General features: G+C 42.0%; 2 long non-coding RNA genes and 11 other non-coding genes across 15 annotated transcripts in view; all 13 read right to left on the minus strand.

Moving 5' to 3' along the window:
* LOC134483347 (uncharacterized) overlaps positions 1-4,226 on the minus strand; it is a 34,178-nt gene extending 29,952 nt beyond the window's left edge. For 2 of the 3 annotated variants that reach the window (XR_010060212.1, XR_010060209.1), the window contains exon 1: positions 750-4,226. This is a non-coding gene — a long non-coding RNA (uncharacterized LOC134483347). The remainder of the gene's footprint in view (positions 1-749) is intronic. The other variant, XR_010060216.1, reaches the window with a different exon arrangement.
* On the minus strand, positions 404-496 carry LOC134485494 (small nucleolar RNA SNORD116). The gene has a single exon (XR_010063532.1). It is a non-coding gene; the product is annotated as a small nucleolar RNA SNORD116 (small nucleolar RNA).
* On the minus strand, positions 2,968-3,060 carry LOC134485408 (small nucleolar RNA SNORD116). Its single transcript, XR_010063447.1, has one exon. It is a non-coding gene; the product is annotated as a small nucleolar RNA SNORD116 (small nucleolar RNA).
* Positions 4,227-5,537: 1,311 nt separating the features above from the next.
* LOC134485519 (small nucleolar RNA SNORD116) lies at positions 5,538-5,630 on the minus strand. Its single transcript, XR_010063557.1, has one exon. It is a non-coding gene; the product is annotated as a small nucleolar RNA SNORD116 (small nucleolar RNA).
* A 2,471-nt stretch (positions 5,631-8,101) lies between these two features.
* LOC134485520 (small nucleolar RNA SNORD116) lies at positions 8,102-8,194 on the minus strand. Its single transcript, XR_010063558.1, has one exon. It is a non-coding gene; the product is annotated as a small nucleolar RNA SNORD116 (small nucleolar RNA).
* Positions 8,195-10,665: 2,471 nt separating this feature from the next.
* Positions 10,666-10,758, minus strand: LOC134485521 (small nucleolar RNA SNORD116). The gene has a single exon (XR_010063559.1). It is a non-coding gene; the product is annotated as a small nucleolar RNA SNORD116 (small nucleolar RNA).
* Positions 10,759-13,228: 2,470 nt separating this feature from the next.
* Positions 13,229-13,321, minus strand: LOC134485522 (small nucleolar RNA SNORD116). The gene has a single exon (XR_010063560.1). It is a non-coding gene; the product is annotated as a small nucleolar RNA SNORD116 (small nucleolar RNA).
* A 2,460-nt stretch (positions 13,322-15,781) lies between these two features.
* On the minus strand, positions 15,782-15,874 carry LOC134485500 (small nucleolar RNA SNORD116). Its single transcript, XR_010063538.1, has one exon. It is a non-coding gene; the product is annotated as a small nucleolar RNA SNORD116 (small nucleolar RNA).
* A 1,259-nt stretch (positions 15,875-17,133) lies between these two features.
* LOC134483355 (uncharacterized) overlaps positions 17,134-26,839 on the minus strand; it is a 73,301-nt gene continuing 63,595 nt past the window's right edge. Inside the window, exons 18-19 of the long non-coding RNA XR_010060219.1 lie at positions 23,827-26,542; positions 17,134-21,405 (exon numbers count right to left, since the gene is read on the minus strand). This is a non-coding gene — a long non-coding RNA (uncharacterized LOC134483355). The remainder of the gene's footprint in view (positions 21,406-23,826; positions 26,543-26,839) is intronic.
* On the minus strand, positions 18,351-18,443 carry LOC134485502 (small nucleolar RNA SNORD116). The gene has a single exon (XR_010063540.1). It is a non-coding gene; the product is annotated as a small nucleolar RNA SNORD116 (small nucleolar RNA).
* Positions 20,913-21,005, minus strand: LOC134485503 (small nucleolar RNA SNORD116). Its single transcript, XR_010063541.1, has one exon. It is a non-coding gene; the product is annotated as a small nucleolar RNA SNORD116 (small nucleolar RNA).
* Positions 23,481-23,573, minus strand: LOC134485528 (small nucleolar RNA SNORD116). Its single transcript, XR_010063566.1, has one exon. It is a non-coding gene; the product is annotated as a small nucleolar RNA SNORD116 (small nucleolar RNA).
* LOC134485504 (small nucleolar RNA SNORD116) lies at positions 26,050-26,142 on the minus strand. Its single transcript, XR_010063542.1, has one exon. It is a non-coding gene; the product is annotated as a small nucleolar RNA SNORD116 (small nucleolar RNA).

A 26,839-nucleotide genomic window follows, 5' to 3' on the forward strand; every position in this document is an offset into this window, starting at 1 on the left:
CCACATGTCGCCTGTAACCTTCCCGTTATGTATCTCTGTTTTATGAAACAGAAGGGTTATCATTCATGCGAAGGCTTCAGACAGGGACAGAAACACATTTCCTGACATTCCAGTGTACAGTGTTGCACTATGCTGCCCCGGCTAAACTTACATTTGCCTCACAACCTACTATACATTATTGTTGATGGAGTTGGTAGGGCTAACTTACAAGATAATGCCAATGATCTCCTCAACTGGAATGCATGTTATCATTAGAGCAAAAGGTGATGCCTTGATTTAGGCCATGATTTCTGGTGATTTAGGCAAGCAAAGAACATTCTGAAGGCTCTCAACTGGATCCAAGTCTCGCAAGATGAATGGAGGCCATGTGAGTCCCTCAGTGACATTTGTGATCCCAGGTGCTGGACCTCAGTCATGATGATAGTGGCGGTATTGAGTTTTCACTCATTTTGTTCAGCTTTCCAAGGAATGTTTTATTGGAAATCATCATCGATCCAAGCACGCTGGTGTACCCCCTGCCATGACACTTAGTATACTCAAAATAGATCAGGTTTGGTGAGCGAACAGAATTCAAGACATTCACATCCTTTACCACGAACCAATGGTCCTATTCTCCAATAACAGGAGTAGCCACAGGCAGTGAGCCTGAACCAGGTCCTAAAGGATCATGATTCAAGGTTGGGAACTCCTGCGAGCTCCATCAACACCTGAGCATTTTGAGTTCCTTTGGAAAGTCAAGTGTTTCTTACCTTTCACTTCAGGTATTCTCAGGCAAGAGAGCTTCAACTGATGACATCAGGGCAGGCGATGTTAGGCTTCTTCCAACTTCATCTGATGTTCCATACTCAGTTCCTCTGCAAGCCGTCCTTGTCCGGTATGAGACAGGGACTCTGTCCCTGAAAGTAAAGCAAATAGCACATACCCCCACTTTATTGGATTCCTTGCAAATCATGGAGACTGTGATGCATTGTTGTTAGTTCTTAATTTATCGAACACTTGGGCTCTCTCAGCACTCCTTTCGTCCTCTAGAAATTTGCCCTCACAATCCATATCAGAGATATTTTTCCTCCAAGGAACTGTTTGGGGACATAATTTTCCCAATTCTATCCCCGAATTCCTGGAGGTTACCATGCAACAAAGTTCTTAAGATGGGACGAAGCCAATATCTGATCCCGAAAACTACAGTAGTATGTACATCACTTGAGAACCATCCAAAGAAATTGGCATGATGTACACAACAGAATGAGACTACTAACATGGCTTAATGGAAGTTGTCTACAAAAATAAGTAATTCTCAGTTCAGCCGGATAGACAGAGAAAATAAGGCCTTACTCTTCTCATGGAAACCACCAGAATCTTAATAGCTTTGGCCACAATCGGAGCACCCTCCATAATCATAACATACTACACCTATTAGTCCTACTCTGCCTTCCATGAGAACCGATTCAAATATCATATAAGATTCTCATCCACATTAGATGAATGGACTTCTTATGTACTCTTTCTCTATCTCGCATCTTCACTTTCTCTCTGAAATTGACTAGCAGTGACTCTCCTAGCTTCTCAGTTACTCATTCACAGTCTCTCTATTTGGTTTCCTTATTTCTGTCAATCAAGATATCTGCTTTAATATCACAGTGTACTCTTTCACTTCCCCCCCTCTCTCCCCCCCTCTCTCTTTCTGTCTCTTACTGTCTTCCTCTGTCTCACACATGCTTAGCCTCTTCAACAATTGTTCTTTCTCTCTGTCTCTGTCCATGCTCATATATCTCCTATTCAGGTTTTGACTGGTACTAAATTCCTGTGAGTGCTATTGCTGTGGTATCTGACATTGATCACCACAGTGAAAGTGTCTGTTCCAACCCTCTCAGGTCACCAAACACAAGCATAAACTGTATTCACTGAGATATATGTTATTATCAACAGCAGGATCCTAAGCATACAGCTCACTTTCATAATCAAAGGGAAACACTATTACTTGTTGATATTTGCTTGGAGAAAAGAACAATGTCTAAGATAACAGGACTACCATCAGCCCCAAAACACATAGCCAAAATGCAAGTTAATCTTCAGCAAGGCCACATCAAGACCATAAGGAAAGATATTCCCGCAGACAATCCATGCCTATCTTCTACGGCCATACCAAAATATAAAATTCCTAGAAGGAGTGTGTGTAAGAAACAAACTTGCATGATCACATTCTTAGATCCTAGAATAGGTGGAGATGTATGTCCAGACCATTTTGGTACAGTCAATCCATAACAAGTGCTGGCAAACTACCCGGATAGACTCACAAAAAATGTCCCAACAATAAAAATAGAAACTAGGATAAAATGGGTGTTTTCCATACATCCATGAAGGTGGTATGAATCCTGGGACATTTGAAAGCATGTCCTTCTAGAATCTACCGACAAGAAGGCTACATGCCAACCTTTTAAATTCCAAGGCTCTCTTTCCAACCTAATTGCCATGGCCACAATCAGTCTTTCAAGAAAATAGAGCATTGTTTTCACACAGGAAGAGTCCACATTCCCATAGTTCCTGAGAATTGCTACTGCCTCATTCCACATGTCGCCTGTAACCTTCCCGTTATGTATCTCTGTTTTATGAAACAGAAGGGTTATCATTCATGCGAAGGCTTCAGACAGGGACAGAAACACATTTCCTGACATTCCAGTGTACAGTGTTGCACTATGCTGCCCCGGCTAAACTTACATTTGCCTCACAACCTACTATACATTATTGTTGATGGAGTTGGTAGGGCTAACTTACAAGATAATGACAATGATCTCCTCAACTGGAATGCATGTTATCATTAGAGCAAAAGGTGAAGCCTTGATTTAGGCCATGATTTCTGGTGATTTAGGCAAGCAAAGAACATTCTGAAGGCTCTCAACTGGATCCAAGTCTCGCAAGATGAATGGAGGCCATGTGAGTCCCTCAGTGACATTTGTGATCCCAGGTGCTGGACCTCAGTCACGATGATAGTGGCGGTATTGAGTTTTCACTCATTTTGTTCAGCTTTCCAAGGAATGTTTTATTGGAAATCATCATCGATCCAAGCACGCTGGTGTACCCCCTGCCATGACACTTAGTATACTCAAAATAGATCAGGTTTGGTGAGCGAACAGAATTCAAGACATTCACATCCTTTACCACGAACCAATGGGCCTATTCTCCAATAACAGGAGTAGCCACAGGCAGTGAGCCTGAACCAGGTCCCAAAGGATCATGATTCAAGGTTGGGAACTCCTGCGAGCTCCATCAACACCTGAGCACTTTGAGTTCCTTTGGAAAGTCAAGTGTTTCTTACCTTTCACTTCAGGTATCCTCAGGCAAGAGAGCTTCAACTGATGACATCAGGGCAGGCGATGTTAGGCTTCTTCCAAATTCATCTGATGTTCCATACTCAGATCCTCTGCAAGTCGTCCTTGTCCGGTATGAGACAGGGACTCTGTCCCTGAAAGTAAAGCAAATAGCACATTCCCCAACTTTATTGGATTCCTTGCAAATAATGGAGACTGTGATGCATTGTTGTTAGTTCTTAATTTATCGAACACTTGGGCTCTCTCAGCACTCCTTCCGTCCTCTAGAAATTTGCCCTCACAATCCATATCAGAGATATTTTTCCTCCAAGGAACTGTTTGGGGACATAATTTTCCCAATTCTATCACCGAATTCCTGGAGGTTACCATGCAACAAAGTTCTTAAGATGGGACGAAGCCAATATCTGATCCCGAAAACTACAGTAGTATGTACATCACTTGAGAACCATCCAAAGAAATTGGCATGATGTACACAACAGAATGAGACTACTAACATGGCTTAATGGAAGTTGTCTACAAAAATAAGTAATTCTAAGTTCAGCCGGATAGACAGAGAAAATCAGGCCTTACTCTACCCATGGAAACCACCAGAATCTTAATAGCTTTGGCCACAATCGGAGCACCCTCCATAATCATAACATACTACACCTATTAGTACTATTCTGCCTTCCATGAGAACCGATTCAAATATCATATAAGATTCTCATCCACATTAGATGAATGGACTTCTTATGTACTCTTTCTCTATCTCGCTTCTTCACTTTCTCTCTGAAATTGACTAGCAGTTACTCTCCTAGCTTCTCAGTTTCTCATTCACATTCTCTCTATTTGCTTTCCTTATTTCTGTCAATCAAGATATCTGCTTTAATATCACAGTGTCCTCTTTCACTTCCCCCCCTCTGTCCCCCCCCTTCTCTCTCTTTCTGTCTCTTACTGTCTTCCTCTGTCTCACACATGCTTAGCCTCTTCAACAATTGTTTTTTCTTTCTGTCTCTGTCCATGCTCATATATCTCCTATTCAGGTTTTGACTGGTACTAAATTCCTGTGAGTGCTATTGCTGTGGTATCTGACATTGATCACCACACAGAAAGTGTCTGTTCAAACCCTCTCAGGTCACCAAACACAAGCATAAACTGTATTCACTGAGATATATGTTATTATCAACAGCAGGATCCTAAGCATACAGCTCACTTTCATAATCAAATGGAAACACAATTTCTTGTTGATATTTGCTTGGAGAAAAGAACAATGTCTAAGATAACAGGACTACCATCAGCCCCAAAACACATAGCCAAAATGCCAAGTTAATCTTCAGCAAGGCCACATCAAGAACATAAGGAAAGATAATCTCGCAGACACTCCATGCCTATCTTCTACGGCCATACCAAAATATAAAATTCCTAGAAGGAGTATGTGTAAGAAACAAACTTGCATGCTCACATTCTTAGATCCTAGAATAGGTGGAGATGTATGTCCAGACCACTTTGGTACAGTCAATCCATAAGAACTGCGGGCAAACTACCCGGATAGACTGACAAAAAATGTCCCAACAATAAACATAGAAACTAGGATTAAAATGGGTGTTCTCAATACATCCATGAAGGTGGTATGAATCCTGGGACATTTGAAAGCATGTCCTTCTAGAATCCACCGACAAGAAGGCTACATGCCAACCTTTTAAATTCCAAGGCTCTCTTTCCAACCTAATTGCCATGGCCACAATCAGTCTTTCAAGAAAATAGAGCTTTGTTTTCACACAGGAAGAGTCCACATTCCCATAGTTCCTGAGAATTGCTACTGCCTCATTCCACATGTCGCCTGTAACCTTCCCGTTATGTATCTCTGTTTTATGAAACAGAAGGGTTATCATTCATGCGAAGGTTCAGACAGGGACAGAAACACATTTCCTGACATTCCAGTGTACAGGGTTGCACTATGCTGCACCCGCTAAACTTACATGTGCCTCACAACCTACTATACATTATTGTTGATGGAGTTGGTAGGGCTAACTTCCAAGATAATGACAATGATTTCCTCAACTGGAAAGCATGTTATCATTAGAGCAAAAGGTGAAGCCTTGATTTAGGCCATGATTTCTGGTGATTTAGGCAAGCAAAGAACATTCTGAAGGCTCTCTCACTGGATCCAAGTCTCGCAAGATGAATGGAGGCCATGTGAGACCCTCAGTGACATTTGTGATCCCAGGTGCTGGACCTCAGTCACGATGATAGTGGCGGTATTGAGTTTTCACTCATTTTTTTCAGCTTTCCAAGGAATGTTTTATTGGAAATCATCATCGATCCAAGCACGCTGGTGTACCCCCTGCCATGACACTTAGTATACTCAAAATAGATCAGGTTTGGTGAGCGAACAGAATTCAAGACATTCACATCCTTTACCACGAACCAATGGGCCTATTCTCCAATAACAGGAGTAGCCACAGGCAGTGAGCCTGAACCAGGTCCCAAAGGATCATGATTCAATTTGGGAAATCCTGCGAGCTCCATCAACACCTGAGCACTCTGAGTTCCTTTGGAAAGTCAAGTGTTTCTTACCTTTCACTTCAGGTATCCTCAGGCAAGAGAGCTTCAACTGATGACATCAGGGCAGGCGATGTTAGGCTTCTTCCAACTTCATCTGATGTTCCATACTCAGTGCCTCTGCAAGCCGTCCTTGTCCGGTATGAGACAGGGACTCTGTCCCTGAAAGTAAAGCAAATAGCACATTCCCCCACTTTATTGGATTCCTTGCAAATCATGGAGACTGTGATGCATTGTTGTTAGTTCTTAATTTATCGAACACTTGGGCTCTCTCAGCACTCCTTCCGTCCTCTAGAAATTTGCCCTCACAATCCATATCAGAGATATTTTTCCTCCAAGGAACTGTTTGGGGACATAATTTTCCCAATTCTATCACCGAATTCCTGGAGGTTACCATGCAACAAAGTTCTTAAGATGGGACGAAGCCAATATCTGATCCCGAAAACTACAGTAGTATGTACATCACTTGAGAACCATCCAAAGAAATTGGCACGAGGTACACAACAGAATGAGACCACTAACATGGCTTAATGGAAGATGTCTACAAAAATAAGTAAATCTCAGTTCAGCAGGATAGACAGAGAAAATCAGGCCTTACTCGTCCCATGGAAACCACCAGAATCTTAATAGCTTTGGCCACAATCGGAGCACCCTACATAATCATAACGTACTACACCTATTAGTCCTACTCTGCCTTCGATGAGAACCGATTCAAATATCATATAAGATTCTCATCCACATTAGATGAATGGACTTCTTATGTACTCTTTCTCTATCTTGCTTCTTCACTTTCTCTCTGAAATTGACTTGCAGTGACTCTCCTAGCTTCTCAGTTTCTCATTCACATTCTCTCTATTTGGTTTCCTTATTTCTGTCAAGCAAGATATCTGCTTTAATATCACAGTGTCCTCTTTCACTTCCCCCGCTCCCCCCCCTCTCTCTCTTTCTGTCTCTTACTCTCTTCCTCTGTCTCACACATGCTTAGCCTCTTCAACAATTGTTCTTTCTCTCTGTCTCTGTCCATGCTCATATATCTCCTATTCAGGTTTTGACTGGTACTAAATTCCTGTGAGTGCTATTGCTGTGGTATCTGACATTGATCACCACAGAGAAAGTGTCTGTTCAAACCCTCTCAGGTCACCAAACACAAGCATAACCTGTAGTCACTGAGATATATGTTATTATCAACAGCATGATCCTAAGCATACAGCTCACTTTCATAATCAAATGGAAACACAATTTCTTGTTGATATTTGCTTGGAGAAAAGAACAATGTCTAAGATAACAGGACTACCATCAGCCCCAAAACACATAGCCAAAATGCCAAGTTAATCTTCAGCAAGGCCACATCAAGACCATAAGGATAGATAATCCCGCAGACAATCCATGCCTATCTTCTACGGCCATACCAAAATATAAAATTCCTAGAAGGAGTGTGTGTAAGAAACAAAATTGCATGCTCACATTCTTAGATACTAGAATAGGTGGACATGTATGTCCAGACCATTTTGGTACAGTCAATCCATAACAACTGCTGGCAAACTACCCGGATAGACTGACAAAAAATGTCCCAACAATAAAAATAGAAACTAGGATTAAAATGGGTGTTCTCCATACATCCATGAAGGTGGTATGAATCCTGGGACATTTGAAAGCATGTCCTTCTAGAATCCACCGACAAGAAGGCTACATGCCAACCTTTTAAATTCCAAGGCTCTCTTTCCAACCTAATTGCCATGGCCACAATCAGTCTTTCAAGAAAACAGAGCTTTGTTTTCACACAGAAAGAGTCCACATTCCCATAGTTCCAGAGAATTGCTACTGCCTCATTCCACATGTCGCCTGTAACCTTCCCGTTATGTATCTTTTTTTTATGAAACACAAGGGTTATCATTCATGCGAAGGTTCAGACAGGGACAGAAACACATTTCCTGACATTCCAGTGTACATTGTTGCACTATGCTGCCCCCGCTAAACTTACATTTGCCTCACAACCTACTATACATTATTGTTGATGGAGTTGGTAGGGCTAACTTCCAAGATAATGACAATGATCTCCTCAACTGGAAAGCATGTTATCATTAGAGCAAAAGGTGAAGCCTTGATTTAGGCCATGATTTCTGGTGATTTAGGCAAGCAAAGAACATTCTGAAGGCTCTCTCACTGGATCCAAGTCTCGCAAGATGAATGGAGGCCATGTGAGTCCCTCAGTGACATTTGTGATCCCAGGTGCTGGACCTCAGTCACGATGATAGTGGCGGTATTGAGTTTTCACTCATTTTTTTCAGCTTTCCAAGGAATGTTTTATTGGAAATCATCATCGATCCAAGCACGCTGGTGTACCCCCTGCCATGACACTTAGTATACTCAAAATAGATCAGGTTTGGTGAGCGAACAGAATTCAAGACATTCACATCCTTTACCACGAACCAATGGGCCTATTCTCCAATAACAGGAGTAGCCACAGGCAGTGAGCCTGAACCAGGTCCCAAAGGATCATGATTCAATTTGGGAAATCCTGCGAGCTCCATCAACACCTGAGCACTTTGAGTTCCTTTGGAAAGTCAAGTGTTTCTTACCTTTCACTTCAGGTATCCTCAGGCAAGAGAGCTTCAACTGATGACATCAGGGCAGGCGATGTTAGGCTTCTTCCAACTTCATCTGATGTTCCATACTCAGTGCCTCTGCAAGCCGTCCTTGTCCGGTATGAGACAGGGACTCTGTCCCTGAAAGTAAAGCAAATAGCACATTCCCCCACTTTATTGGATTCCTTGCAAATCATGGAGACTGTGATGCATTGTTGTTAGTTCTTAATTTATCGAACACTTGGGCTCTCTCAGCACTCCTTCCGTCCTCTAGAAATTTGCCCTCACAATCCATATCAGAGATATTTTTCCTCCAAGGAACTGTTTGGGGACATAATTTTCCCAATTCTATCACCGAATTCCTGGAGGTTACCATGCAACAAAGTTCTTAAGATGGGACGAAGCCAATATCTGATCCCGAAAACTACAGTAGTATGTACATCACTTGAGAACCATCCAAAGAAATTGGCACGAGGTACACAACAGAATGAGACCACTAACATGGCTTAATGGAAGTTGTCTACAAAAATAAGTAAATCTCAGTTCAGCAGGATAGACAGAGAAAATCAGGCCTTACTCGTCCCATGGAAACCACCAGAATCTTAATAGCTTTGGCCACAATCGGAGCACCCTACATAATCATAACGTACTACACCTATTAGTCCTACTCTGCCTTCGATGAGAACCGATTCAAATATCATATAAGATTCTCATCCACATTAGATGAATGGACTTCTTATGTACTCTTTCTCTATCTTGCTTCTTCACTTTCTCTCTGAAATTGACTTGCAGTGACTCTCCTAGCTTCTCAGTTTCTCATTCACATTCTCTCTATTTGGTTTCCTTATTTCTGTCAAGCAAGATATCTGCTTTAATATCACAGTGTCCTCTTTCACTTCCCCCGCTCCCCCCCCTCTCTCTCTTTCTGTCTCTTACTCTCTTCCTCTGTCTCACACATGCTTAGCCTCTTCAACAATTGTTCTTTCTCTCTGTCTCTGTCCATGCTCATATATCTCCTATTCAGGTTTTGACTGGTACTAAATTCCTGTGAGTGCTATTGCTGTGGTATCTGACATTGATCACCACAGAGAAAGTGTCTGTTCAAACCCTCTCAGGTCACCAAACACAAGCATAACCTGTAGTCACTGAGATATATGTTATTATCAACAGCATGATCCTAAGCATACAGCTCACTTTCATAATCAAATGGAAACACAATTTCTTGTTGATATTTGCTTGGAGAAAAGAACAATGTCTAAGATAACAGGACTACCATCAGCCCCAAAACACATAGCCAAAATGCCAAGTTAATCTTCAGCAAGGCCACATCAAGACCATAAGGATAGATAATCCCGCAGACAATCCATGCCTATCTTCTACGGCCATACCAAAATATAAAATTCCTAGAAGGAGTGTGTGTAAGAAACAAAATTGCATGCTCACATTCTTAGATACTAGAATAGGTGGACATGTATGTCCAGACCATTTTGGTACAGTCAATCCATAACAACTGCTGGCAAACTACCCGGATAGACTGACAAAAAATGTCCCAACAATAAAAATAGAAACTAGGATTAAAATGGGTGTTCTCCATACATCCATGAAGGTGGTATGAATCCTGGGACATTTGAAAGCATGTCCTTCTAGAATCCACCGACAAGAAGGCTACATGCCAACCTTTTAAATTCCAAGGCTCTCTTTCCAACCTAATTGCCATGGCCACAATCAGTATTTCAAGAAAACAGAGCTTTGTTTTCACACAGAAAGAGTCCACATTCCCATAGTTCCAGAGAATTGCTACTGCCTCATTCCACATGTCGCCTGTAACCTTCCCGTTATGTATCTTTTTTTTATGAAACACAAGGGTTATCATTCATGCGAAGGTTCAGACAGGGACAGAAACACATTTCCTGACATTCCAGTGTACATTGTTGCACTATGCTGCCCCCGCTAAACTTACATTTGCCTCACAACCTACTATACATTATTGTTGATGGAGTTGGTAGGGCTAACTTCCAAGATAATGACAATGATCTCCTCAACTGGAAAGCATGTTATCATTAGAGCAAAAGGTGAAGCCTTGATTTAGGCCATGATTTCTGGAGATTTAGGCAAGCAAAGAACATTCTGAAGGCTCTCTCACTGGATCCAAGTCTCGCAAGATGAATGGAGGCCATGTGAGTCCCTCAGTGACATTTGTGATCCCAGGTGCTGGACCTCAGTCACGATGATAGTGGCGGTATTGAGTTTTCACTCATTTTTTTCAGCTTTCCAAGGAATGTTTTATTGGAAATCATCATCGATCCAAGCACGCTGGTGTACCCCCTGCCATGACACTTAGTATACTCAAAATAGATCAGGTTTGGTGAGCGAACAGAATTCAAGACATTCACATCCTTTACCACGAACCAATGGACCTATTCTCCAATAACAGGAGTAGCCACAGGCAGTGAGCCTGAACCAGGTCCCAAAGGATCATGATTCAATTTGGGAAATCCTGCGAGCTCCATCAACACCTGAGCACTTTGAGTTCCTTTGGAAAGTCAAGTGTTTCTTACCTTTCACTTCAGGTATCCTCAGGCAAGAGAGCTTCAACTGATGACATCAGGGCAGGCGATGTTAGGCTTCTTCCAACTTCATCTGATGTTCCATACTCAGTGCCTCTGCAAGCCGTCCTTGTCCGGTATGAGACAGGGACTCTGTCCCTGAAAGTAAAGCAAATAGCACATTCCCCCACTTTATTGGATTCCTTGCAAATCATGGAGACTGTGATGCATTGTTGTTAGTTCTTAATTTATCGAACACTTGGGCTCTCTCAGCACTCCTTCCGTCCTCTAGAAATTTGCCCTCACAATCCATATCAGAGATATTTTTCCTCCAAGGAACTGTTTGGGGACATAATTTTCCCAATTCTATCACCGAATTCCTGGAGGTTACCATGCAACAAAGTTCTTAAGATGGTACGAAGCCAATATCTGATCCCGAAAACTACAGTAGTATGTACATCACTTGAGAACCATCCAAAGAAATTGGCACGAGGTACACAACAGAATGAGACCACTAACATGGCTTAATGGAAGTTGTCTACAAAAATAAGTAAATCTCAGTTCAGCCGGATAGACAGAGAAAATCAGGCCTTACTCTTCCCATTGAAACCACCAGAATCTTAATAGCTCTGGCCACAATCAGAGCACCCTCCATAATCATAACATACTACACCTATTAGTCCTACTCTGCCTTCCATGAGAACCGATTCAAATATCATATAAGATTCTCATCCACATTAGATGAATGGACTTCTTCTGTACCCTTTCTCTATCTCGCTTCTTCACTTTCTCTCTGAAATTGACTTGCAGTGACTCTCCTAGCTTCTCAGTTTCTCATTCACATTCTCTCTATTTGGTTTCCTTATTTCTGTCAAGCAAGATATCTGCTTTAATATCACAGTGTCCTCTTTCACTTCCCCCCCTCCCCCCCTCTCTCTCTTTCTGTCTCTTACTCTCTTCCTCTGTCTCACACATGCTTAGCCTCTTCAACAATTGTTCTTTCTCTCTGTCTCTGTCCATGCTCATATATCTCCTATTCAGGATTTGACTGGTACTAAATTCCTGTGAGTGCTATTGCTGTGGTATCTGACATTGATCACCACAGAGAAAGTGTCTGTTCAAACCCTCTCAGGTCACCAAACACAAGCATAACCTGTAGTCACTGAGATATATGTTATTATCAACAGCATGATCCTAAGCATACAGCTCACTTTCATAATCAAATGGAAACACAATTTCTTGTTGATATTTGCTTGGAGAAAAGAACAATGTCTAAGATAACAGGACTACCATCAGCCCCAAAACACATAGCCAAAATGCCAAGTTAATCTTCAGCAAGGCCACATCAAGACCATAAGGATAGATAATCCCGCAGACAATCCATGCCTATCTTCTACGGCCATACCAAAATATAAAATTCCTAGAAGGAGTGTGTGTAAGAAACAAAATTGCATGCTCACATTCTTAGATACTAGAATAGGTGGACATGTATGTCCAGACCATTTTGGTACAGTCAATCCATAACAACTGCTGGCAAACTACCCGGATAGACTGACAAAAAATGTCCCAACAATAAAAATAGAAACTAGGATTAAAATGGGTGTTCTCCATACATCCATGAAGGTGGTATGAATCCTGGGACATTTGAAAGCATGTCCTTCTAGAATCCACCGACAAGAAGGCTACATGCCAACCTTTTAAATTCCAAGGCTCTCTTTCCAACCTAATTGCCATGGCCACAATCAGTCTTTCAAGAAAACAGAGCTTTGTTTTCACACAGAAAGAGTCCACATTCCCATAGTTCCAGAGAATTGCTACTGCCTCATTCCACATGTCGCCTGTAACCTTCCCGTTATGTATCTTTTTTTTATGAAACACAAGGGTTATCATTCATGCGAAGGTTCAGACAGGGACAGAAACACATTTCCTGACATTCCAGTGTACATTGTTGCACTATGCTGCCCCCGCTAAACTTACATTTGCCTCACAACCTACTACACATTATTGTTGATGGAGTTGGTAGGGCTAACTTCCAAGATAATGACAATGATCTCCTCAACTGGAAAGCATGTTATCATTAGAGCAAAAGGTGAAGCCTTGATTTAGGCCATGATTTCTGGTGATTTAGGCAAGCAAAGAACATTCTGAAGGCTCTCTCACTGGATCCAAGTCTCGCAAGATGAATGGAGGCCATGTGAGTCCCTCAGTGACATTTGTGATCCCAGGTGCTGGACCTCAGTCACGATGATAGTGGCGGTATTGAGTTTTCACTCATTTTTTTCAGCTTTCCAAGGAATGTTTTATTGGAAATCATCATCGATCCAAGCACGCTGGTGTACCCCCTGCCATGACACTTAGTATACTCAAAATAGATCAGGTTTGGTGAGCGAACAGAATTCAAGACATTCACATCCTTTACCACGAACCAATGGGCCTATTCTCCAATAACAGGAGTAGCCACAGGCAGTGAGCCTGAACCAGGTCCCAAAGGATCATGATTCAATTTGGGAAATCCTGCGAGCTCCATCAACACCTGAGCACTTTGAGTTCCTTTGGAAAGTCAAGTGTTTCTTACCTTTCACTTCAGGTATCCTCAGGCAAGAGAGCTTCAACTGATGACATCAGGGCAGGCGATGTTAGGCTTCTTCCAACTTCATCTGATGTTCCATACTCAGTGCCTCTGCAAGCCGTCCTTGTCCGGTATGAGACAGGGACTCTGTCCCTGAAAGTAAAGCAAATAGCACATTCCCCCACTTTATTGGATTCCTTGCAAATCATGGAGACTGTGATGCATTGTTGTTAGTTCTTAATTTATCGAACACTTGGGCTCTCTCAGCACTCCTTCCGTCCTCTAGAAATTTGCCCTCACAATCCATATCAGAGATATTTTTCCTCCAAGGAACTGTTTGGGGACATAATTTTCCCAATTCTATCACCGAATTCCTGGAGGTTACCATGCAACAAAGTTCTTAAGATGGTACGAAGCCAATATCTGATCCCGAAAACTACAGTAGTATGTACATCACTTGAGAACCATCCAAAGAAATTGGCACGAGGTACACAACAGAATGAGACCACTAACATGGCTTAATGGAAGTTGTCTACAAAAATAAGTAAATCTCAGTTCAGCCGGATAGACAGAGAAAATCAGGCCTTACTCTTCCCATGGAAACCACCAGAATCTTAATAGCTCTGGCCACAATCAGAGCACCCTCCATAATCATAACATACTACACCTATTAGTCCTACTCTGCCTTCGATGAGAACCGATTCAAATATCATATAAGATTCTCATCCACATTAGATGAATGGACTTCTTATGTACTCTTTCTCTATCTCGCTTCTTCACTTTCTCTCTGAAATTGACTTGCAGTGACTCTCCTAGCTTCTCACTTTCTCATTCACATACTCTCTATTTGGTTTCCTTATTTCTGTCAATCAAGATGTCTGCTTTAATATCACAGTGTCCTCTTTCCCTTCCCCCCCCCTCTCTCTTTCTGTCTCTTACTGTCTTCCTCTGTCTCACACATGCTTAGCCTCTTCAACAATTGTTCTTTCTCTCTTTCTCTGTCCATGCTCATATATCTCCTATTCAGGTTTTGACTGGTACTAAATTCCTGTGAGTGCTATTGCTGTGGTATCTGACATTGATCACCACAGAGAAAGTGTCTGTTCAAACCCTCTCAGGTCACCAAACAAAGGATAACCTGTAGTCACTGAGATATATGGTATTATCAACAGCAGGATCCTAAGCCTACAGCTCACTTTCATAATCAAATGGAAACACAATTACCTGTTGATATTTGCTTGGAGAAAAGAACAATGTCTAAGATAACTGGACTACCATCAGACCCAAAACACATAGCCAAAATGCCAAGTTAATCTTCAGCAAGGCCACATCAAGACCATAAGGAAAGATAATCCCGCAGACACTCCATGCCTATCTTCTACGGCCATACCAAAATATAAAATTCCTAGAAGGAGTGTGTGTAAGAAACAAACTTGCATGCTCACATTCTTAGATCCTAGAATAGATGGAGATGTATGTCCAGACCATTTTGGTACAATCAATCCATAAGAACTGCTGGCAAACTACCCGGATAGACTGACAAAAATGTCCCAACAATAAAATTAGAAACTAGGATTAAAATGGGTGTTCTCCATACATCCATGAAGGTGGTATGAATCCTGGGACATTTGAAAGCATGTCCTTCTAGAATCCACCGACACGAAGGCTACATGCCAACCTTTTAAATTCCAAGGCTCTCTTTCCAACCTAATTGCCATGGCCACAATCAGTCGTTCAAGAAAACAGAGCTTTGTTTTCACACAGGAAGAGTCCACATTCCCATAGTTCCTGAGAATTGCTACTGCCTCATTCCACATGTCGCCTGTAACCTTCCCGTTATGTATCTCTGTTTTATGAAACAGAAGGGTTATCATTCATGCGAAGGGTCAGACAGGGACAGAAACACATTTCCTGACATTCCAGTGTACATTGTTGCACTATGCTGCCCCCGCTAAACTTACATTTGTCCCACAACCTACTATACATTATTGTTGATGGAGTTGGTAGGGCTAACTTCCAAGATAATGACAATGATCTCCTCAACTGGAAAGCATGTTATCATTAGAGCAAAAGGTGAAGCCTTGATTTAGGCCATGATTTCTTGTGATTTAGGCAAGCAAAGAACATTCTGAAGGCTCTCTCAATGGATCCAAGTCTCGCAAGATGAATGGAGGCCATGTGAGTCCCTCAGTGACATTTGTGATCCCAGGAGCTGGACCTCAGTCACGATGATAGTGGCGGTATTGAGTTTTCACTCATTTTGTTCAGCTTTCCAAGGAATGTTTTATTGGAAATCATCATCAATCCAAGCATGCTGGTGTACCCCCTGCCATGACACTTAGTATACTCAAAATAGATCAGGTTTGGTGAGGGAAGAGAATTCAAGACATCCACATCCTTTACCACGAACCAATGGGCCTATTCTCCAAGCACAGGAGTAGCCACAGGCAGTGAGCCTGAACCAGGTCCCAAAGGATCATGATTCAAGGTTGGGAACTCCTGCGAGCTCCATCAACACCTGAGCATTTTGAGTTCCTTTGGAAAGTCAAGTGTTTCTTACCTTTCACTTCAGGTATCCTCAGGCAAGAGAGCTTCAACTGATGACATCAGGGCAGGCGATGTTAGGCTTCTTCCAACTTCATCTGATGTTCCATACTCAGTTCCTCTGCAAGCCGTCCTTGTCCGGTATGAGACAGGGACTCTGTCCCTGAAAGTAAAGCAAATAGCACATTCCCCCACTTTATTGGATTCGTTGCAAATCATGGAGACTGTGATGCATTGTTGTTAGTTCTTAATTTATCGAACACTTGGGCTCTCTCAGCACTCCTTCCTTCCTCTAGAAATTTGCCCTCACAATCCATATCAGAGATATTTTTCCTCCAAGGAACTGTTTGGGGACATAATTTTCCCAATTCTATCACCGAATTCCTGGAGGTTACCATGCAACAAAGTTCTTAAGATGGGACGAAGCCAATATCTGATCCCGAAAACTACAGTAGTATGTACATCACTTGAGAACCATCCAAAGAAATTGGCACGAGGTACACAACAGAATGAGACCACTAACATGGCTTAATGGAAGTTGTCTACAAAAATAAGTAAATCTCAGTTCAGCCGGATAGACAGAGAAAATCAGGCCTTACTCTTCCCATGGAAACCACCAGAATCTTAATAGCTTTGGCCACAATCGGAGCACCCTCCATAATCATAACATACTACACCTATTAGTCCTACTCTGCCTTCGATGAGAACTGATTCAAATATCATATAAGATTCTCATCCACATTAGATGAATGGACTTTTTATGTACTCTTTCTCTATCTCGATTTTTCACTTTCTCTCTGAAATTGACTAGCAGTGACTCTCCTAGCTTCTCAGTTTCTCATTCACATTCACTTTATTTGGTTTCCTTATTTCTGTCAATCAAGATATCTGCTTTAATATCACAGTGTCCTCTTTCACTTCCCACCCCCTCTCTTCCCCCCCCTCTCTCTTTCTGTCTCTTACTGTCTTCCTCTGTCTCACACATGCTTAGCCTCTTCAACAATTTTTCTTTCTCTCCTCTCTGTCCATGCTCATATATCTCCTATTCAGGTTTTGACTGGTACTAAATTCCTGTGAGTGCTATTGCTGTGGTATCTGACATTGATCACCACAGAGAAAGTGTCTGTTCAAACCCTCTCAGGTCACCAAACACAAGCATAACCTGTAGTCACTGAGATATATGTTATTATCAACAGCATGATCCTAAGCATACAGCTCACTTTCATATTCAAATGGAAACACAATTACTTGTTGATATTTGCTTGGAGAAAAGAACAATGTCTAAGGTAACAGGACTACCATCAGCCCCAAAACACATAGCCAAAATGCCAAGTTAATCTTCAGCAAGGCCACATCAAGACCATAAGGAAAGATAATCCCGCAGACATTCCAGTCCTATCTTCTACGGCCATACCAAAATATAAAATTCCTAGAAGGAGTGTGTGTAAGAAACAAACTTGCATGATCTCATTCTTAGATCCTAGAATAGGTGGAGATGTATGTCCAGACCATTTTGGTACAGTCAATCCATAACAACTGCTGGCAAACTACCCGGATAGACTGACAAAAAATGTCCCAACAATAAAAATAGAAACTAGGATTAAAATGGGTGTTCTCCATACATCCATGAAGGTGGTATGAATCCTGGGACATTTGAAAGCATGTCCTTCTAGAATCCACCGACAAGAAGGCTACATGCCAACCTTTTAAATTCCAAGGCTCTCTTTCCAACCTAATTGCCATGGCCACAATCAGTCTTTCAAGAAAACAGAGCTTTGTTTTCACACAGGAAGAGTCCACATTCCCATAGTTCCTGAGAATTGCTACTGCCTCATTCCACATGTCGCCTGTAACCTTCCCGTTATGTATCTCTGTTTTATGAAACAGAAGGGTTATCATTCATGCGAAGGTTCAGACAGGGACAGAAACACATTTCCTGACATTTCAGTTTACATTGTTGCACTATGCTGCCCCCGCTAAACTTACATTTGCCTCACAACCTACTATACATTATTGTTGATGGAGTTGGTAGGGCTAACTTCCAAGATAATGACAATGATCTCCTCAACTGGAAAGCATGTTATCATTAGAGCAAAAGGTGAAGCCTTGATTTAGGCCATGATTTCTGGTGATTTAGGCAAGCAAAGAACATTCTGAAGGCTCTATCAATGGATCCAAGTCTCGCAAGATGAATGGAGGCCATGTGAGTCCCTCAGTGACATTTGTGATCCCAGGTGCTGGACCTCAGTCACGATGATAGTGGCGGTATTGAGTTTTCACTCATTTTGTTCAGCTTTCCAAGGAATGTTTTATTGGAAACCATCATCGATCCAAGCACGCTGGTGTACCCCCTGCCATGACACTTAGTACACTCAAAATAGATCAGGTTTGGTGAGGGAGCAGAATTCAAGACATTCACATCCTTTACCACGAACCAATGGGCCTATTCTCCAATCACAGGAGTAGCCACAGGCAGTGAGCCTGAACCAGGTCCCAAAGGATCATGATTCAAGGTTGGGAACTCCTGCGAGCTCCATCAACACCTGAGCATTTTGAGTTCCTTTGGAAAGTCAAGTGTTTCTTACCTTTCACTTCAGGTATCCTCAGGCAAGAGAGCTTCAACTGATGACATCAGGGCAGGCGATGTTAGGCTTCTTCCAACTTCATCTGATGTTCCATACTCAGATCCTCTGCAAGCCGTCCTTGTCCGGTAGGTGACAGGGACTCTGTCCCTGAAAGTAAAGCAAATAGCACATTCCCCCACTTTATTGGATTCCTTGAAAATCATGGAGACTGTGATGCATTGTTGTTAGTTCTTAATTTATCGAACACTTGGGCTGTCTCAGCACTCCTTCCGTCCTCTAGAAATTTGCCCTCACAATCCATATCAGAGATATTTTTCCTCCAAGGAACTGATTGGGGACATAATTTTCCCAATTCTATCACCGAATTCCTGGAGGTTACCATGCAACAAAGTTCTTAAGATGGGACGCAGCCAATATCTGATCCCGAAAACTACAGTAGTATGTACATCACTTGAGAACCATCCAAAGAAATTGGCACGAGGTACACAACAGAATGAGACCACTAACATGGCTTAATGGAAGTTGTCTACAAAAATAAGTAAATCTCAGTTCAGCCGGATAGACAGAGAAAATCAGGCCTTACTCTTCCCATGGAAACCACCAGGATCTTAATAGCTTTGGCCACAATCGGAGCACCCTCGATAATCATAACATACTACACCTATTAGTCCTACTCTGCCTTCGATGAGAACCGATTCAAATATCATATAAGATTCTGATCCACATTAGATGTATGGACTTCTTATGTACTCCTTCTCTATCTCGCTTCTTCACTTTCTCTCTGAATTTGACTAGCAGTGACTCTCCTAGCTTCTCAGTTTCTCATTCACATTCTCTCTATTTGGTTTCCTTATTTCTGTCAATCAAGATATCTGCTTTAATATCACAGTGTCCTCTTTCACTTCTCACCCCCACTCTTCCCCCCCCCTTTCTGTCTCTTACTGTCTTCCTCTGTCTCACACATGCTTAGCCTCTTCAACAATTGTTCTTTCTCTCTGTCTCTGTCCATGCTCATATCTCCTATTCAGGTTTTGACTGGTACTAAATTCCTGTGAGTGCTATTGCTGTGGTATCTGACATTGATCACAACAGAGAAAGTGTCTGTTCAAACCCTCTCAGGTCACCAAACACAAGCATAACCTGTAGTCACTGAGATATATGTTATTATCAACAGCATGATCCTAAGCATACAGCTCACTTTATAATCAAATGGAAACACAATTACTTGTTGATATTTGCTTGGAGAAAAGAACAATGTCTAAGATAACAGGACTACCATCAGCCCCAAAACACATAGCCAAAATGCCAAGTTAATCTTCAGCAAGGCCACATGAAGACCATAAGGAAAGATAATCCCGCAGACACTCCATGCCTATCTTCTACGGCCATACCAAAATATAAAATTCCTAGAAGGAGTGTGTGTAAGAAACAAACTTGCATGATCACATTCTTAGATCCTAGAATAGGTGGAGATGTATGTCCAGACCATTTTGGTACAGTCAATCCATAACAACTGCTGGCAAACTACCCGGATAGACTGACAAAAAATGTCCCAACAATAAAAATAGAAACTAGGATTAAAAAGGGTGTTCTCCATACATCCATGAAGGTGGTATGAATCCTGGGACATTTGAAAGCATGTCCTTCTAGAATCCACCGACAAGAAGGCTACATGCCAACCTTTTAAATTCCAAGGCTCTCTTTCCAACCTAATTGCCATGGCCACAATCAGTCTTTCAAGAAAACAGAGCTTTGTTTTCACACAGGAAGAGTCCACATTCCCATAGTTCCTGAGAATTGCTACTGCCTCATTCCACATGTCGCCTGTAACCTTCCCGTTATGTATCTCTGTTTTATGAAACAGAAGTTTTATCATTCATGCGAAGGTTCAGACAGGGACAGGAACACATTTCCTGACATTCCAGTGTACAGTGTTGCACTATGCTGCCCCCGCTAAACTTACATTTGCCTCACAACCTACTATACATTATTGTTGATGGAGTTGGTAGGGCTAACTTCCAAGATAATGACAATGATCTCCTCAACTGGAAAGCATGTTATCATTAGAGCAAATGGTGAAGCCTTGATTTAGGTCATGATTTCTGGTGATTTAGGCAAGCAAAGAACATTCTGAAGGCTCTAACACTGGATCCAAGTCTCGCAAGATGAATGGAGGCCATGTGAGTCCCTCAGTGACATTTGTGATCCCAGGTGCTGGACCTCAGTCACGATGATAGTGGCGGTATTGAGTTTTCACTCATTTTGTTCAGCTTTCCAAGGAATGTTTTATTGGAAACCATCATCGATCCAAGCACGCTGGTGTACCCCCTGCCATGACACTTAGTACACTCAAAATAGATCAGGTTTGGTGAGGGAGCAGAATTCAAGACATTCACATCTTTTACCACGAACCAATGGGCCTATTCTCCAATCACAGGAGTAGCCACAGGCAGTGAGCCTGAACCAGGTCCCAAAGGATCATGATTCAAGGTTGGGAACTCCTGCGAGCTCCATCAACACCTGAGCATTTTGAGTTCCTTTGGAAAGTCAAGTGTTTCTTACCTTTCACTTCAGGTATCCTCAGGCAAGAGAGCTTCAACTGATGACATCAGGGCAGGCGATGTTAGGCTTCTTCCAACTTCATCTGATGTTCCATACTCAGATCCTCTGCAAGCCGTCCTTGTCCGGTATGAGACATGGACTCTGTCCCTGAAAGTAAAGCAAATAGCACATTCCCCAACTTTATTGGATTCCTTGAAAATCATGGAGACTGTGATGCATTGTTGTTAGTTCTTAATTTATCGAACACTTGGGCTCTCTCAGCACTCCTTCCGTCCTCTAGAAATTTGCCCTCACAATCCATATCAGAGATATTTTTCCTCCAAGGAACTGTTTGGGGATATAATTTTCCCAATTCTATCACCGAATTCCTGGAGGTTACCATGCAACAAAGTTCTTAAGATGGTACGAAGCCAATATCTGATCCCGAAAACTACAGTAGTATGTACATCACTTGAGAACCATCCAAAGAAATTGGCATGAGGTACACAACAGAATGAGACCACTAACATGGCTTAATGGAAGTTGTCTACAAAAATAAGTAAATCTCAGTTCAGCCGGATAGACAGAGAAAATCAGGCCTTACTCTTCCCATGGAAACCACCAGAATCTTAATAGCTTTGGCCACAATCGGAGCACCCTCCATAATCATAACATACTACACCTATTAGTCCTACTCTGCCTTCGATGAGAACCGATTCAAGTATCATATAAGATTCTGATCCACATTAGATGTATGGACTTCTTATGTACTCCTTCTCTATCTCGCTTCTTCACTTTCTCTCTGAATTTGACTAGCAGTGACTCTCCTAGCTTCTCAGTTTCTCATTCACATTCTCTCTATTTGGTTTCCTTATTTCTGTCAATCAAGATATCTGCTTTAATATCACAGTGTCCTCTTTCACTTCTCACCCCCTCTCTTCCCCCCCCTCTCTCTCTTTCTGTCTCTTACTGTCTTCCTCTGCCTTACACATGCTTAGCCTCTTCAACAATTGTTCTTTCTCTCTGTCTCTGTCCATGCTCATATCTCCTATTCAGGTTTTGACTGGTACTAAATTCCTGTGAGTGCTATTGCTGTGGTATCTGACATTGATCACAATAGAGAAAGTGTCTGTTCAAACCCTCTCAGGTCACCAAACACAAGCATAACCTGTAGTCACTGAGATATATGTTATTATCAACAGCATGATCCTAAGCATACAGCTCAATTTCATAATCAAATGGAAACACAATTAATTGTTGATATTTGCTTGGAGAAAAGAACAATGTCTAAGATAACAGGACTACCATCAGCCGCAAAAGACATAGCCAAAATGCCAAGTTAATCTTCAGCAAGGCCACATGAAGACCATAAGGAAAGATAATCCCGCAGACACTCCATGCCTATCTTCTACGGCCATACCAAAATATAAAATTCCTAGAAGGAGTTTGTGTAAGAAACAAACTTGGATGATCACATTCTTAGATCCTAGAATAGGTGGAGATGTATGTCCAGACCATTTTGGTACAGTCAATCCATAATAACTGCTGGCAAACTACCCGGATAGACTGAAAAAATTTCCCAACAATAAAAATAGAAACTAGGATGAAAAAGGGTGTTCTCCATACATCCATGAAGGTGGTATGAATCCTGGGACATTTGAAAGCATGTCCTTCTAGAATCCACCGACAAGAAGGCTACATGCCAACCTTTTAAATTCCAAGGCTCTCTTTCCAACCTAATTGCCATGGCCACAATCAGTCTTTCAAGAAAACAGAGCTTTGTTTTCACACAGAAAGAGTCCACATTCCCATAGTTCCAGAGAATTGCTACTGCCTCATTCCACATGTCGCCTGTAACCTTCCCGTTATGTATCTCTGTTTTATGAAACAGAAGTTTTATCATTCATGCGAAGGTTCAGACAGGGACAGGAACACATTTCCTGACATTCCAGTGTACAGTGTTGCACTATGCTGCCCCCGCTAAACTTACATTTGCCTCACAACCTACTATACATTATTGTTGATGGAGTTGGTAGGGCTAACTTCCAAGATAATGACAATGATCTCCTCAACTGGAAAGCATGTTATCATTAGAGCAAATGGTGAAGCCTTGATTTAGGCCATGATTTCTGGTGATTTAGGCAAGCAAAGAATATTCTGAAGGCTCTAACACTGGATCCAAGTCTCGCAAGATGAATGGAGGCCATGTGAGTCCCTCAGTGACATTTGTGATCCCAGGTGCTGGACCTCTGTCACGATGATAGTGGCGGTATTGAGTTTTCACTCATTTTGTTCAGCTTTCCAAGGAATGTTATATTGGAAATCATCATCGAACCAAGCACGCTGGTGTACCCCCTGCCATGACACTTAGTATACTCAAAATAGATCAGGTTTGGTGAGGGAACAGTATTCAAGACATTCACATCCTTTACCACGAACCAATGGGCCTTTTCTCCAATCACAGGAGTAGCCACAGGCAGTGAGCCTGAACCAGGTCCCAAAGGATCATGATTCAAGGTTGGGAACTCCTGCGAGCTCCATCAACACCTGAGCATTTTGAGTTCCTTTGGAAAGTCAAGTGTTTTTTACCTTTCACTTCAGGTATCCTCAGGCAGGAGAGCCTCAACTGATGACATCAGGGCAGGCGATGTTAGGCTTCTTCCAACTTCATCTGATGTTCCATACTCAGATCCTCTGCAAGCCGTCCCTGTCCGGTATGAGACAGGGACTCTGTCCCTGAAAGTAAAGCAAATAGCACATTCCCCCACTTTATTGGATTCCTTGAAAATCATGGAGACTGTGATGCATTGTTGTTAGTTCTTAATTTATCGAACACTTCGGCTCTCTCAGCACTCCCCTCGTTCTCTAGATAGTTGCCATCACAATCCATATCAGAGATATTTTTCCTCCAAGGAACTGTTTGGGGACATAATTTTCCCAATTCTATCACCGAATTCCTGGAGGTTACCATGCAACAAAGTTCTTAAGATGGTACGAAGCCAATATCTGATCCCGAAAACTACAGTAGTATGTACATCACTTGAGAACCATCCAAAGAAATTGGCACGAGGTACACAACAGAATGAGACCACTAACATGGCTTAATGGAAGTTGTCTACAAAAATAAGTAAATCTCAGTTCAGCCGGATAGACAGAGAAAATCAGGCCTTACTCTTCCCATGAAAACCAGCAGAATCTTAAATGCTTTGGCCACAATCGGAGCACCCTCCATAATCATAACTTACTACACCTATTAGTCCTACTCTGCCTTCGATGAGAACAGATTCAAATATCATATAAGATTCTCATCCACATTAGAGGAATGGACTTCTTATGTACTCTTTCTCTATCTTGTTTCTTCACTTTCTCTCTGAAATTGACTTGCAGTGACTCTCCTAGCTTCTCAGTTTCTCACTCACATTCTCTCTATATGGTTTCCTTATTTCTGTCAATCAAGATATCTGCTTTAATATCACAGTGTCCTCTTTCACTTCCCACCCCCTCTCTTCCCCCCCCTCTCTCTTTCTGTCTCTTACTGTCTTCCTCTGTCTCACAAATGCTTATCCTCTTCAACAATTGTTCTTACTCTCTGTCTCTGTCCATGCTCATATATCTCCTATTCATGTTTTGACTGGTACTAAATTCCTGTGAGTGCTATTGCTGTGGTATCTGACATTGATCACCACAGAGAAAGTGTCTGTTCAAACCCTCTCAGGTCACCAAACACAAGCATAACCTGTAGTCACTGAGATATATGTTATTATCAACAGCATGATACTAAGCATACAGCTCACTTTCATAATCAAATGGAAACACAATTACTTGTTGATATTTGCTTGGAGAAAAGAACAATGTCTAAGATAACAGGACTACCATCAGCCCCAAAAGACATAGCCAAAATGTCAAGTTAATCTTCAGCAAGGCCACATCAAGACCATAAGGAAAGATAATCCCGCAGACACTCCATGCCTATCTTCTACGGACATACCAAAATATAAAATTCCTAGAAGGAGTTGTGTAAGAAACAAACTTGCATGATCACATTCTTAGATCCTAGAATAGGTGGAGTTGTATGTCCAGACCATTTTGGTACAGTCAATCCATAACAACTGCTGGCAAACTACCCGGATAGACTGACAAAAAATATCCCAACAATAAAAATAGAAACTAGGATTAAAATGGGTGTTCTCCATACATCCATGAAGGTGGTATGAATCCTGGGACATTTGAAAGCATGTCCTTCTAGAATCCACCGACAAGAAGGCTACATGCCAACCTTTTAAATTCCAAGGCTCTCTTTCCAACCTAATTGCCATGGCCACAATCAGTCTTTCAAGAAAACAGAGCTTTGTTTTCACACAGGAAGAGTCCACATTCCCATAGTTCCTGAGAATTGCTACTGCCTCATTCCACATGTCGCCTGTAACCTTCCCGTTATGTATCTCTGTTTTATGAAACAGAAGGGTTATCATTCATGCGAAGGTTCAGACAGGGACAGAAACACATTTCCTGACATTTCAGTGTACATTGTTGCACTATGCTGCCCCCGCTAAACTTACATTTGCCTCACAACCTACTATACATTATTGTTGATGGAGTTGGTAGGGCTAACTTCCAAGATAATGACAATGATCTCCTCAACTGGAAAGCATGTTATCATTAGAGCAAAAGGTGAAGCCTTGATTTAGGCCATGATTTCTGGTGATTTAGGCAAGCAAAGAACATTCTGAAGGCTCTATCAATGGATCCAAGTCTCGCAAGATGAATGGAGGCCATGTGAGTCCCTCAGTGACATTTGTGATCCCAGGTGCTGGACCTCAGTCACGATGATAGTGGCGGTATTGAGTTTTCACTCATTTTGTTCAGCTTTCCAAGGAATGTTTTATTGGAAACCATCATCGATCCAAGCACGCTGGTGTACCCCCTGCCATGACACTTAGTACACTCAAAATAGATCAGGTTTGGTGAGGGAGCAGAATTCAAGACATTCACATCCTTTACCACGAACCAATGGGCCTATTCTCCAATCACAGGAGTAGCCACAGGCAGTGAGCCTGAACCAGGTCCCAAAGGATCATGATTCAAGGTTGGGAACTCCTGCAAGCTCCATCAACACCTGAGCATTTTGAGTTCCTTTGGAAAGTCAAGTGTTTCTTACCTTTCACTTCAGGTATCCTCAGGCAAGAGAGCTTCAACTGATGACATCAGGGCAGGCGATGTTAGGCTTCTTCCAACTTCATCTGATGTTCCATACTCAGATCCTCTGCAAGCCGTCCTTGTCCGGTAGGTGACAGGGACTCTGTCCCTGAAAGTAAAGCAAATAGCACATTCCCCCACTTTATTAGATTCCTTGAAAATCATGGAGACTGTGATGCATTGTTGTTAGTTCTTAATTTATCGAACACTTGGGCTGTCTCAGCACTCCTTCCGTCCTCTAGAAATTTGCCCTCACAATCCATATCAGAGATATTTTTCCTCCAAGGAACTGATTGGGGACATAATTTTCCCAAATCTATCACCGAATTCCTGGAGGTTACCATGCAACAAAGTTCTTAAGATGGTACGAAGCCAATATCTGATCCCGAAAACTACAGTAGTATGT

Source organism: Rattus norvegicus, chromosome 1 (assembly GCF_036323735.1).
Source record: "Rattus norvegicus strain BN/NHsdMcwi chromosome 1, GRCr8, whole genome shotgun sequence".
NCBI classification, from domain to species: domain Eukaryota; kingdom Metazoa; phylum Chordata; class Mammalia; order Rodentia; family Muridae; genus Rattus; species Rattus norvegicus.